This window comes from Engystomops pustulosus, chromosome 3 (assembly GCF_040894005.1).
Source record: "Engystomops pustulosus chromosome 3, aEngPut4.maternal, whole genome shotgun sequence".
Lineage (NCBI taxonomy): Eukaryota > Metazoa > Chordata > Amphibia > Anura > Leptodactylidae > Engystomops > Engystomops pustulosus.
In genome coordinates, this window is record NC_092413.1 from 118,470,785 (window position 1) to 118,483,832 (window position 13,048).

The 13,048-nt window shown below is 38.8% G+C and overlaps 1 long non-coding RNA gene across 1 annotated transcript in view; it reads left to right on the forward strand.

Annotated features, from left to right (window-relative positions):
* The first annotated feature begins 779 nt into the window (after positions 1–779).
* Positions 780–13,048, forward strand: part of LOC140121845 (uncharacterized) — a 39,249-nt gene continuing 26,980 nt past the window's right edge. The window contains exons 1-2 of the long non-coding RNA XR_011854202.1: positions 780–870; positions 958–1,186. This is a non-coding gene — a long non-coding RNA (uncharacterized lncRNA). The remainder of the gene's footprint in view (positions 871–957; positions 1,187–13,048) is intronic.

Below are 13,048 nucleotides of genomic sequence, written 5' to 3' on the forward strand. Positions count from 1 at the left end.
TAGAGGGCTTAATTTACAATCGCAATATGCCTGTTTTCTATGAAGGCCCTTATACCTACACTGTAGGTATCTTTCTGATTGATAATATATACATATGCTCACAATCCTGCAGGTGAGACTGTTTCCCCTCTACGTGCCGACAGAGATGATGCTATTATTAACTGCGTTTTTGCTATTTTTGTAAACAATGTAACGTTAACACATTGTAAACAATACATGTTAACACCTTGTAAACAGTGTAATGTTAACACCTTGTAAACAATGTAATGTTAACACTGGAGTGAATGCACCTTTAAGACAAATATGATACATCCCTGATAAATGTATCTATGCACATCAATGGGGATACTAACACCTGTTGATAGTACGAGCATTCCATTCCCTGTCAATGCTTTTTATGCTATGCTCATTTATCTACTCCTTGTACCTCTCACCTTATGCGATACCTTGCCAGAGTTCTTGTTTTGTGTCCGTGCCTCGGATTGTTGCAGCTGTATTCACAAAAAGCATTCAGGTGCCCCTGTGAATCACTGCGCAGCCGCAGCCTCGCAGGTTGCCACGGCAACCCGTTTCAGTATCTGAGACCATCACCCGGAAGTGAATGGTGAGTATCCGGGTCACCACGGTCTGCGGCACATGTGCAGATGGCTGACAAGCCGTGCCGTTGTCCGGGCGACCAGAGCTCTCCACCGTGATTCGGTAAGTCACTGGGGGGCGGGTATGTTCTCCCTATTTAATCTCACTCACATAGGAGCTAGATGTCACACCTTGGTCAACACCTTGTGTGAACACACGGCTCTACCGAGGGATGAAGACACTCCTTCCCCCTCCCCCTTCAGGCTAACCAGACTTGGAGGCATTAGCTGTATGGTAAGCAACATTGTGATTTTGCCCTTATTTATTATAACTATTTGGGCTCAACTAAACAATATGTTTTTTCCATATACTTATTTGCAGGGCTACTTCTGTGTTGGTATATATTCTCCCTCTGATGAGACCTCTGTCGAAACGCGTCAGGGAGGTGTGATACGTGTTTTAGTACAAGGGACAGCTTTTGGGACTGCCCTTGTAAGGGAGTCATGGGGTTATAGGGTTAGACTGTTTAGAACCCTACACCTTCCTATCTGTAATGACGATAGGCTCCCACCCAGCCCTACATCATCCTCGGGTATTGTATGCTGGTAAGGTAAGAAACAACATATATCAGTTGAAGGTATAATGTAAGCCAACCTGAGTCTGTTAAACTCTTCACGATTATTATCTGCCACCTTGCATTTTTGTGCCCATTTATATATACCTGTTTTGCTGTTAGCCGTATTTAGTTCACTCGTTTTGTCTATCTGTATGTTTATAACAGCTTTGTCTGCTACTCTAATAATTGAATCTGTATTCCCTTCCTGGAACTCCAATTCCCTTTCTTCTGGAACAGGCATTTCCCTGTTATCCATTGGACATTGCTGCAGTATTGTAACCCCTGCAGTGACATCCCACATCTGCCAACTTGGCAAACTTGGAGTGTGGAATATCACAGCCAACCTTCCTGCAACTCTTCCCTCATCCCAGTCTTCTATATATTACCCTAACTTTTACTTCCATGCTACCATATACTCTTGTTAGTGGTTAAAATCTCTCCATGTATTTTCCTTTTAGAATTGGAACCTACACAGATCAAAGATATAATAAAAAAAGATCTGCATCTCTTCCATGTTTTGGATCCATTCCTGGTTTTGGCTTGCAAATAGCCATGCAACATACTGAACAAATTATTAAATGCTAAAGGGGCTTAATAAATGTTACTGTTAAAAAGAAGTTTAAAAAAAATATATTAAAAAAAATGAAAAATTCAAATCACCCCCCTTTCCCTAAAAATCGTATAAATATAAATAAACAGTAAAAATCATAAACACATTAGATATCACTGCATCTGAAAATGCCCAATCTATCAAAATACGTTTATAACAAAATATAACAATTTTTCAGTGCGTTTAATCCCGTAATGGAAAATTGCGCCCAAATTTGAAAATGGCACTTTTTTCAGTAAAAAGTGATCAAAAGGTTATACAGTCTTAAAAATGACAGAATTGAAAACATCATCAAAAGTCTCAAAATTACACCCCCACAGCTCTGTAAACCAAAGTATGAAAAAGTTTTTAGCGCCAGAAGATGGCAAAATAAGAAAAAAAAATGTGTACAGGAGGTTTTAATTTTTGTAAATTTATGAAAACATAATAAAAGCTATACAAATTTTTTATCCCCTGTGATCGCATCAAACCAAAGAATAAACTAGACATGACATTTGGGGTGCACAGTGAAAGCCGTAAAATCCAAGCCCACAATAAAACAGCGCAAATTAGTTTTTTCCCCATTTTCAATGCATTTGGAATTTTTTCCTGCTTCCCAGCACAAGGCATAGAATATTTAATACTTTCACTATGAATTGCAATTTTTTACACAGAAAACAAGCCCTCACAGAGCTCTTTACGTGTAAAACCAAAAAAAAGTTATAGAAATTTGATGGTGGGCAGTGAAAAATGGAAATAAAAAACAAAAAAGGGCCAGGTCATTAAGGGGTAAAACATACTATTTCCCACACTTTAATGTTAGTTTTTAAACCCATTTTTTTCTGTCTTAGCTGCAACAAAGACTACAAGTGACTCCTCTGGTTGCATGTTAGTAGGTAACTTTACAGACTGTTTAAGAATTATTGAATGTTTTGTCAAATGCCCTTTATGAACAGGCATCTATGTGATTCTACTAACTCTTCGATTATTCTTATAATATTTCCTGGTACCATCATCAAGCAGCTGCTGGAAGCAATCACAGCAGGCGATGCATCCAATTTAAAAACTAAAATTAGCATTTACTTAATTTTTGCACTGCCCCATCCAGTTTGACTGTAAACAATTTAAAATTCCAGACTTTGTTGTACAATTTTGGCACCATATAGGTTAAGTTAAATGTGTTATAGAGCAATAATAATAATATTCGTTATTTATATAACGTCATCAAATTCCGCAGCGCTCAAATATAGGGGACATATACAAATATAATATTACATTACAGACTACAAACATTCCTATGGAAGAATAGAAGCGAGTGACCTACTGACAAGAGCTTACAGTTTATGAGGACGAAGGGGGTGACAAGAGATAAAAGAGCTTGTATAATGGTCCAGCTATTATTTATAAGGGAACAGTATAAAAAGATTTAATGTATAAAAATTCTGCTGCTTGAACCAGCCATCAGCTGCAATCTTATCTACAAAGTCCAAGGTGAAAGTGACTGCAGAGAAGCCTAGAGCTTGGTATATATCTGGTGCTGGATAAGCAATGCGAGAAGGACATAGGAGAGATTAGTAAAGAGAGAGTTGACATTTCATGCAGTTAGCGAGTATGATAGGCCTGCCTAAAAAGATGAAGTCTGGGGAAGGGCATTCCAGATAATTGGTGCAGCTTGGGAGAAGTCCTGGAGACGTGCACGAGAGGTTTGAATTAAGCTAGAGATTAATCTAATATCACTGGCAGATCGAAGAGCATGGGTTGGGCAATAGACTGAGATGAAAGAAGAGGGAGCGGCAGCATTTCACAGAGATTTGTGGATGAGGGTTATTATTTTAAACTGAATTCAGAAGGAGGCAGGCAGCCAGTGGAGTGACTGGCACAGACTGGAGGCATCCGTGCAGCATTTGCTTTGAAAGACGAGCCTGGCTGCTGCATTAAGAATAGATTGTAGAGGGGAGAGTTTACTAAGTGAAAGACCAATTAGTAGGGAGTTATAGAAGTCTAGTTGAGAGTGAATCAGAGCAATCAGCAATTAACAATTAGCAATTTAGAAGTTTGAATTGTTAGAAATGGGTGGATTCTAGACATGATTCTGTGATGCATGCTACAAGAGCGAGCAAGAGATTGAATATACGGTGCAAAGGAAAGGTTGGAGTCCTGCACAAGCCCAAGACAGCGGGCCTGCTGCCTTGGTGTCATAGTAATCCCACAGACCGAGATGGAGAGGTCAGGGTTTGGTTGGTTTGTAGACGGTGGAAAAATAAAGAATTCAGTCTGAGAAATATTGGGGTAGATTTACTTACCTGGTCCATTTGCGATCCAGCGGCGCGTTCTCCGTTGAGGATTCCGGTCTTCCGGCGATTCACTAAGGTAGTGTGCCCGATGTCCACCAGGTGTTGCTGCTGCTGAAGTCCATCGGAGTTCGCTGGAGATCACCGTCCTATCTTGGGTGCAGGTAAGCGCGTGTCAAGCGACACATTTTTTTAAACAAATTCTGTGTTTTTTCCAAATCTGTCGAGTTTTCCAACGGCCATGCCCCCCGATTTCCGTCGCATGCATGCTGGCGCCGATGCGCCACAATCCGATTCCGTGCGCCAAAAACCTGGGGCAATTCGGCGCAAATCGGTAATTTTTGGGAAACTCGACAAAACATAGCGATTCGGGCCCTTAGTAAATTACCCCATTATGTTTCAAGAAGAGAGAGGACATGTTGCTAGAGACAGCAGAGAGACAATCACTAGTGTTCTGGAGTAAGTCAGGGGTGATGTTACGTGCAGAAGTATATAGCTGGGTGTCATCAGCATAAAGATGATATTGGAAACCAAATCTGTTGATTTATTGAAATATAATTTCATCCATAATAGCAGCAACAAGTGTAGCAATACCAGCACGGTCTACTCGTTTCAACGTGATGCATCAGGTCATGTTTAAGACGCATCACATCGAAAAACGCATAGACCGTGCTGGTATTGCTAACTGCATTGAAATTTGTTACTGCTATTTTGGATGGACTTACATTTCAATAAAGAAACACATTTTTATCTCCATTCCCTACTGATCAGTGGATCGTGCTGGGCATTTTTCCAAGCTTCCAAGTTCTTTACCCAGGCTGCGGGAGATCCGTGGATGCAACACTTTCTTGGGACTGTGAGCAAATTGGAGGCTGGTGAGCTGAATAACGTTTCTTCTTTATCCAAATATGCTGATGGTTTCTCCAATGGGGGCAGTATAGAGGGAAAAGAGAAGAGGACCTAGGACTGAGCCCTGAGGAACCCCGACAAAGAGAGGAAGATGAGAAGAGAAAGGAGACACAAACAGTGTGGTCAGAGAGATAGAAAGAAAACCAAGAGAGTGCACTGTCCTTTAGGCCAATGGAGCGAAGCATCCTGGGCAGAACCTGTTGGTCCCCAGTAACGAACCCTTCCAATAGATCCAGAATAAGGAGGAGAGAATAGTCACCTTTGGATTGTAGGGGTCAAGGAGGGAGTTAGATGAGAGATAGCGGGTTAGTCGAGAATAGACCAAGCATTCCAGGAGTTTGTAGATGAAAGGGAGGTTAGAAACTGGTCTGTAGTTAGTAGCACTGGATGGGTCCAGTGAAGGTTTCTTTTTGTAAAGAGGTGACAACAGCATGCTTGAAAGAAGAGGGGATGACACTAGAAGAGAGAGAGGTTGAATATTTTAGCGAGGTGAGAAGCGACTGCTGGGAAGATAGACTGTACCAGATATGAGGGGATGGGGTCACTGATGCAGGTAGTGGGTTGAGCAGAGGAAAGGAGATTAGACATTTGTTCCTCTGTGACTAGCTTAAAGGAAGAGAGCAAACAAAGTAAGGTACCAGAAGGAAATTATTAGAAATTATTTCATGGTGAATGCAATTAATTTTATCTATAAAGTAGGTGGCCAGATCTACAGCCACAAGGTATGTGACAGGTGGATGTACCTTTGGTGTTAGTAAGGAGTGAAGAATATTGAAGATCCTTTCAGGATTGTTAGAGAGAGAGCGGATATTAGACTTGAGTATGAGACTAGAGTGGGAAATTCAGCCGTTACTCTCTAATAAAATGTCCAGTAGTCTCCCCTCATCAATAAAATGACCACAGCAGCCCCTCCAATTAATCTAATGTCCAACAGAGTGCCCCCATTAATCTAATGTCCAACAGAGTGCCCCCATTAATGTAATGTACAGCCAAGTGCCCCCATTAATATAATGTTCAGCAGAGTGCCCCTGTTTATATAATGCCACCATTAATAAAATGTCCAGCAGGGAGCCCCCTTAACAAAATAAACTTAGTACTCACCCTTGTGCGCTGACCCCCGGTATCCTCTTCTCCCTGCAGCACCTCTTCAGGTTCCCAGCTGGGCACATAAACTATGACATCAGAACCCTGCCGCATCATAGTTTCTGTACCAGCAGATCGCATAAACGTGCATCTGCCAACCCAGCCGGGAACCCAAAGATGTGCTGCAGGAAGAAAAGGATGCTGGGGTATTTTTTTTATATACCCAAGTATCAGCCAAGTAGAAAATCACAGTTCATACTCCAGTATGTATGGTTTTTTTTTCATTCTTTATTTAATTTTTTTAAATAATGGGATGGGGGAAGGATCTGTAATGTTAAATGCGAGGAGCCAGTCTATTCGCTCCATCCCAGGACCACCCTTCTGACAATCCAGAGCCTAATTATCATAGTTTCAATACCAATATGTTAACTTAAAGGGGTTGTCCACTTTAAGCAAATAATTGATATTGTTTGCGTAAAGAAAGTCATACAATTTCCTGAAATACTTTCAGTATCTCTTCCTCACGGTTTTCTAGATCTCTGCTTTCTGTCCATTTATAGAAAGCTTCCAGTGGATAGAAACCTGTCCATGGTCTGGTGATGGACAAGCGGGTGCGCAAACCGTTGGTATCACAGAGAGTAATCTGAGCCGTATTATACTAAGGGCTTGTGCACCCCTTAATTCCCCATTATTTGGTGGTCCTGGACTAATGCAGACACCCTGTCTCTGCCTGTGGGATAAAAGAGATCTTAAAACAATGACATTAAGAACAGTGGGTGCTAATTTATTTTACATTCAATCTAATTAATAGGATTACTTCATAATAAAGGATAAACTACATGTGCAATTACCTTCCGCTGGCGATGTACATGTGCTAATGTGTGCTAAAGGATTCAAACATATTATACAAAGTATGTGCTATTTAATTTTTAAATTTAATAAATAATGGAATAACCTATTGTGTATTTCCTACATGGTTCTAGAGTTTGCTGAATCTAGAATGGTTAAATTACTTTGTATTCTAATTTTGCTCGTAGTTGCTTGGAAATATTCATACAAACACAACAGTAATTTATGGTTACAGAATGTCAGCAATAGATTATACTGCAAGAAAAAAGGGATATTATAGTAAACTGTAGAAAGAATTCACGTAATGTAAGAGCAACTTTCTAAAATGACTGTACAATTCCCTTCTAATAAAAATCAAAAATGAATGGGTGCAGTGGATGAAGGTCCTGGGAGAATCTTGGGAACGCGGTGACATTTGGATTCAGCATCTTCTGTTCTTATTACTCTGCACTTCTCTTCCTTACCTCTCCCCCTCTCTCTCCTTGCTTTTCTCTGTTCATCCCATGGGTATTGTGTGCATTCAAGGAAGCCCTGTGTTAATTTCCATCTGACTGTCAATCTCACTTCTGCCTCTATTATCAGCAGTGAGCCAGGACAGTCCCTTGTTTGAATGGGCTACTGATCTTTATCTAGCAGGCTATGAGTTGCCCCTGCCATGAACCTTGCTAAGAGGGAATGGAAGGAGAGAGGGAGAGAGAGATGAGCAGGAGAGAGGAGCAGATACTGTTTGGTTTCTTTTCTTATTCCCCTCTCTTTTTTTCACTGTTCAGTCTTTTGTGTTAGCTTTCAGAAATGCTCTGTTTGACTGGCAGCTTGTCACAGATCAGTTACCACCTAAAGCTGCTTGGCAGAGAGAGGTGACGGCCCAGGAAGGGATCTAAGTGGGTTTATCAGCGCTTCTTTACGCCTCGTGAGCTCCTTGACACAAAAGGAAAGGGTATTAAAGATCTAAAGCGAGCCCAAAAGCGTGAAAGCTCCTTATAGGCTGCAAGATGTGGATGTGACTAAATTTTTAAATATTTTTTAGTTGATGCTATTCATTTTGCCAATCGCTTAGAAAGATTTTTGTTGCAGAAATAAGTGAGCGCAGTTCCACTTGAGCGCAGTTTGGAAAAAGAAAAGGAAGTCCCAAAAATATGTGCTTGGAATATTACATTAGCATTCACAATGATTTGGTATTTTACAGGAAGCTGAAAAATGCATTTATTAAATATAAAAAAAAAGCTGACAATCAAGTATTCTGCCTTTGTTGACATTGTGCCTTTGAGGGAATTTCGCATAGCATTTCAGCAGAGCAATCTGTTGAATAAGATAGCTAAAATGTATTTGTTTATTTATGCCATTTTTAATCTCCCGATGCTTTATGCATCAATGAATATACAAAAAAAGCTATGTTCATACTAACAAATATTGTTCTGCTGTTTACACTTTCAGAAGAAACATTCCATTTATATATTTTTCTACATTATTACTATAAAAAAATGTAGTTATGCTATCAAGAACTCTGATTCAATGTCACCTGTTTAAACATTCAAAGCAAATAACTGAGAATGAGCAATGCATTAGTATAGAAAAAAACATTATACAGGGAAGTGTTGGACAGAGAAGAAATGGCAAGTAGCAGAGCTGAGTTTGTTATTTGGCACAGCTCATTCTGAGATCTATGTAAGCCTATATTATTTTAAATAAGAGAGCACAATGTACAAATATTAGAGTCCTGGAGAATGTAAAGAAGTGATAAGCCTAAGTGCAAGTTAAAAAAATGCACACAAATATTAATCACAATTATGCATATAAAATCTTTGGATGTTGGATGTAGACATGTTTTGGACTTCCTATTAGAAATCCCATAACAGATGAATGTGGTCAACAACTCCAAAGCCTGACATGGCTGCATACAAAGAACCATTGATCGCAGTCAACTACATTAGACTTGGGCATTGTACAACCCGCGGGCCACATCCGACCCTCTAACTATCTCCAACCGGCCCGCATGAGATTGTTGAAAAATTTGAGCTGTCCTCCCCATTATGAATCATAGTAATGCTTTATCTACAGTTTTTTTATGTAGGGATAGTATATATACTGAATACAGTATATAGGTATTGGGAAGAGCTGAGTTTAAGGGGTTCTCCCTTTGGAAAAATATGGCTGCTTTCTTCCAAAAACAGTGCCACACCTGAAAATGGTTAGTGTGTGGTATTGCAAGTAAGCTCCAATCATTTCTATACAGCTGAGCTGCAATACCTGCACAAACCATGGTCAGGTGTGGCACAGTTTTTGGAAGAAAGCAGCCATTTTTTTCAACCTCGGGAAAACCCCTTTAAGTATATTAGTATGGTCCTCTAAAACCATTCCAATTTCTCAAGTGGTCCCATGGGAAAATAAATTTCCCACCCCTCAACTATACTATAAACATGGATCTGAAACATCTTTATCATGACAACAAGTAAACAAGAATACATTTTATCAATTCTAGAGTAAAATCTTGTGGATTACAGGAACTTCCTTTGAAAGTTGCACAAATGCTTTACCCCCAGCTATCAATTCTGTTTTTACTACATATTTTTACCCCTGTTCCATTAAAGGGGGTAAGATCTGCCATGGTTCCTTTTTTTCTGTACTTTTCTTTCAGGAGCACAAAGGTCACCTTCTTTCATCTTAGCACTATAGAAAGAAGAGACTGTACAAGCTGTTCTCAACTACTGCTATAAACTCAAAATGTAGAAAGCTACAAAGATATATGACCACCTTCCTACTCTTCTGCTCAAGGGTCAGGAGTTCAATCAAAAGAATGAGGCTTGGTTTATTGACTGGAGAAAGCATGACTCGCCTAATCAGAATATGACTCATCTTCACTCATTTGAATATTTGAAAAACCATTGAAACTAAGGTATGGTGCCTGAGTGGAAGATACTTTTAGGTGATAAAGGGAGGACCATCCCAGGAACTATTACTGGTGTGAGGTATAAAATGCTGTTGATTCTTGGTGCACAAGGGTCAGACCCATGCCTGTTGGTGCACCTCTTTTCTTTTTTCAATGCTTCCCAGAACCAACCAAAAGCAGCTCTATAAACAAGGACAAGCATTTTTTGTAAATAAAGGTTTATGGCATACTATTAAGCTATGCCTCTGTACATGCCGCTACATGCCACTTCACATCTTTTTGACATGGAGCATACACCAGCCACAAGACACAGACAAGCTTGTTGGGGACTGCAAAGAATAGCATTCTGAATATTTGTCTTTCCAGTGCCTCGCATTACTTGTCCGTGTACAGAACTTTATAAGGGTTCTCTGTGTAAGAATTGTAGTTACTATATGCAGTGTTTAATATTCATGCCTTGTACAAAAAATTTCAAATTCCAAATGCAGTGAACTTGGCGAAAAAACTATTTTGAATTATTTCCTTGTGGGGATACAAAATTTATATCGGTTTTATTAGATTTAAAAACTTAAAACCTTTTGTATGAAGAAATGTCTTTATTTTGCCATCTTACGATGCTAATTACTTTTTCATACTTTGGCATATGGAGGTGAATAAGGTGTAATTGTTTACAGGACATGATTAAAATGCTACTCTTTGTGTGTCTTTATGGCCTTTGATCACTGTATGTTAAAAATTTTTATGGGTGGTAAAATAACAAAAAAAAAGTGATATTTCACACATTTAGACGCTGTTTATCATTATAAGGTTCACCACTGGGAATAACCGATTTTATATATTTAATAGATCAAATTTTTGGGATGCCGCAATACCTAACAAGTTTATGTTTTTATTGTTTATTATTTTTTACTATTATTTAGACCACCTAGGGTACTTTAACCCTAGGGTTCTGATTGATCCTACCACATACTACAGTATAGCAAGATATGGTGGATTTGTTTATGACTTAAGAAATGGCAATGCCTGGTACAGATTACAGGCTGCCATGGACCCTATGGAAGTCGCCATGCACAACGAAATGCACGGGGTGCTATCAGCCACATGTGCTTAAATATTTTTTTCCCCTGTTTCATTAATTTTCTGAATTCTGATATTCTATACGCAATTTTTGCTTATTTGTAGTACAAATGCACATTTCTGCATTTGAGGGGAGTCATAACATATACATATATATATGTGTGGCTTTATATGCCACAATTACCTGGCTTGTGTCCAAATGAATTGTTTGTGTATGATCACATTTTTTTCAATGTTTTTAGGATTAAGATTGTTCTGATTTGTGTCGTTTTTGGATATGGATTTAATAAACGTTGTTAATCTTTTTGCCTATACACATCTGAATTTATGCAGTGTATAAACAATTGTATGTTTGCCATTCTAATTGATATTTTATTGAGTAGACCGTTTGTTTGTGCCTTTAGCCAGTCATGGCAATGCATTGTCGCTCCCTAATGACGTCATGGGGAGCAATGATCACAAACAAAATTAAGGCCTCCTGTCTAGTTAAAGGAGCAGTTAGAGAGTGTAGAGCTCCTAGATGATTTATTCTGCCTTTAGGACATTCATGGCTATGGTCTTCTTTTATTGTTCCTTTGAATGTTCATTTTATGTCCAAATTACAAATATAATTTCACACATTGTATATAAACTTTCTGTACATCACCAGTATGACTTACAGTAGCAGACCTCTCTATTATGTGCATTATGTATATTAACAAGCCTCTGCTCAGCACATGTTTTGAGAAGTGATAGTTTGAGTGGATTAGGAACAGTGTTGAGGTGTCTGCATTATGCAGGCAAAGCATCAAAACCCCCCTCCTTTTATTAATATGTGACCCGTTATATAGGTCACATCTGTACCTCCAAGGAGCGAGTGTGAACCTTTGCTATAGGGCAAATTAAAGCTGCTAAGGTTCGGAGTAAAAGGTAGTATAATGGTAATAAAATATTTTTGGGGAAATATATTCGCATATATTTGAATCTGAATGCTCATCTATGCGAGGGAGGCCACATAGTGCCTGGAACAAGGTTGAATGGGGATTGTAGTAGATGATGGTATGCAGTGTTTAATGCCAATGGAGATAGTTAATGTACAAGGGTAAAGAAAGACTGAAGATTAGAAAATGACATAAACGGCTTATCGTAGTGTTCTAGATTGTGGGAAAGAGATGTCATTCTTCTCATCCTCTTGAAGAATATGTAGTGCCTTTTATATTGTTGTTATTTTGCATGAACACAGCCCATTACTAGCAGTAAAGCCTCATAAACCAAATATGATATAATATAATATAGGCCATAATTGTGAGACGGTGGAGTAAATGAAATGAAATGATTACCGTAAAAATAAATCCAGAATAAAAATGAATCATCAGAAAGTTGTTCCAAGCAAAATGTGATAATTAAAAAATGAACAGAAATATTCAATTCGCAATTCTGCAAACTGAGGATGCAAAGTCTAAAGAGTGTTATAGTCCAACAATAATGATGAAGAACAGTAAATATGCTCACACTGATTGTTGAGGAAATAGAAATCATGTATTGTAATTATAGTCTTCCACATTACATGTGTACTGGCAATCCTACCGATATAACAAGACCAAAAGGCCATCTAACATGTACTGGGGCCTTTTATATATTAACAAATCTATTCAAGCATTTTAATATTTTTCTGGAAAGTGAATGCTGCGGCCAATCAGTCACTATGTTGACCAAATTATGTTGACCATACTGACTGGAGAGGCACCTGACCACTGAGACCAATGATTGGCTGCAGTGGTCACGTAGTGGTGGAGAATAGCATGGATTGCAGGAGCTTCTATTTTTTTTTATAAAACTTTTCTGACACTCTTAAAATGTAGGAAGTATAATTTGAGCACCATTTATACTTCCTCTTAAAAGGGAGCATGGAATTCCAATTAAGCGATCCCAAATAATGACTTCATTAAAAACTATGATTAAAAAGCATTGTCCCTAAGTGGTTTTTTTACAGGGCTGCAATGTTAAAAATCCAGTTTGTAAACTTACATGCAGCTCACCTCCATTATATTAAGTGCATATTCATTGTTCTCTGCATGGCCCTTCCTTACTGCTCCTGATCTCACTGCTACCACCATGTTGTGGTATTGAATTAGTACTTAGGGACCATATGCCAATATTCAATAACAGACATATACAGCTTCATTTACATT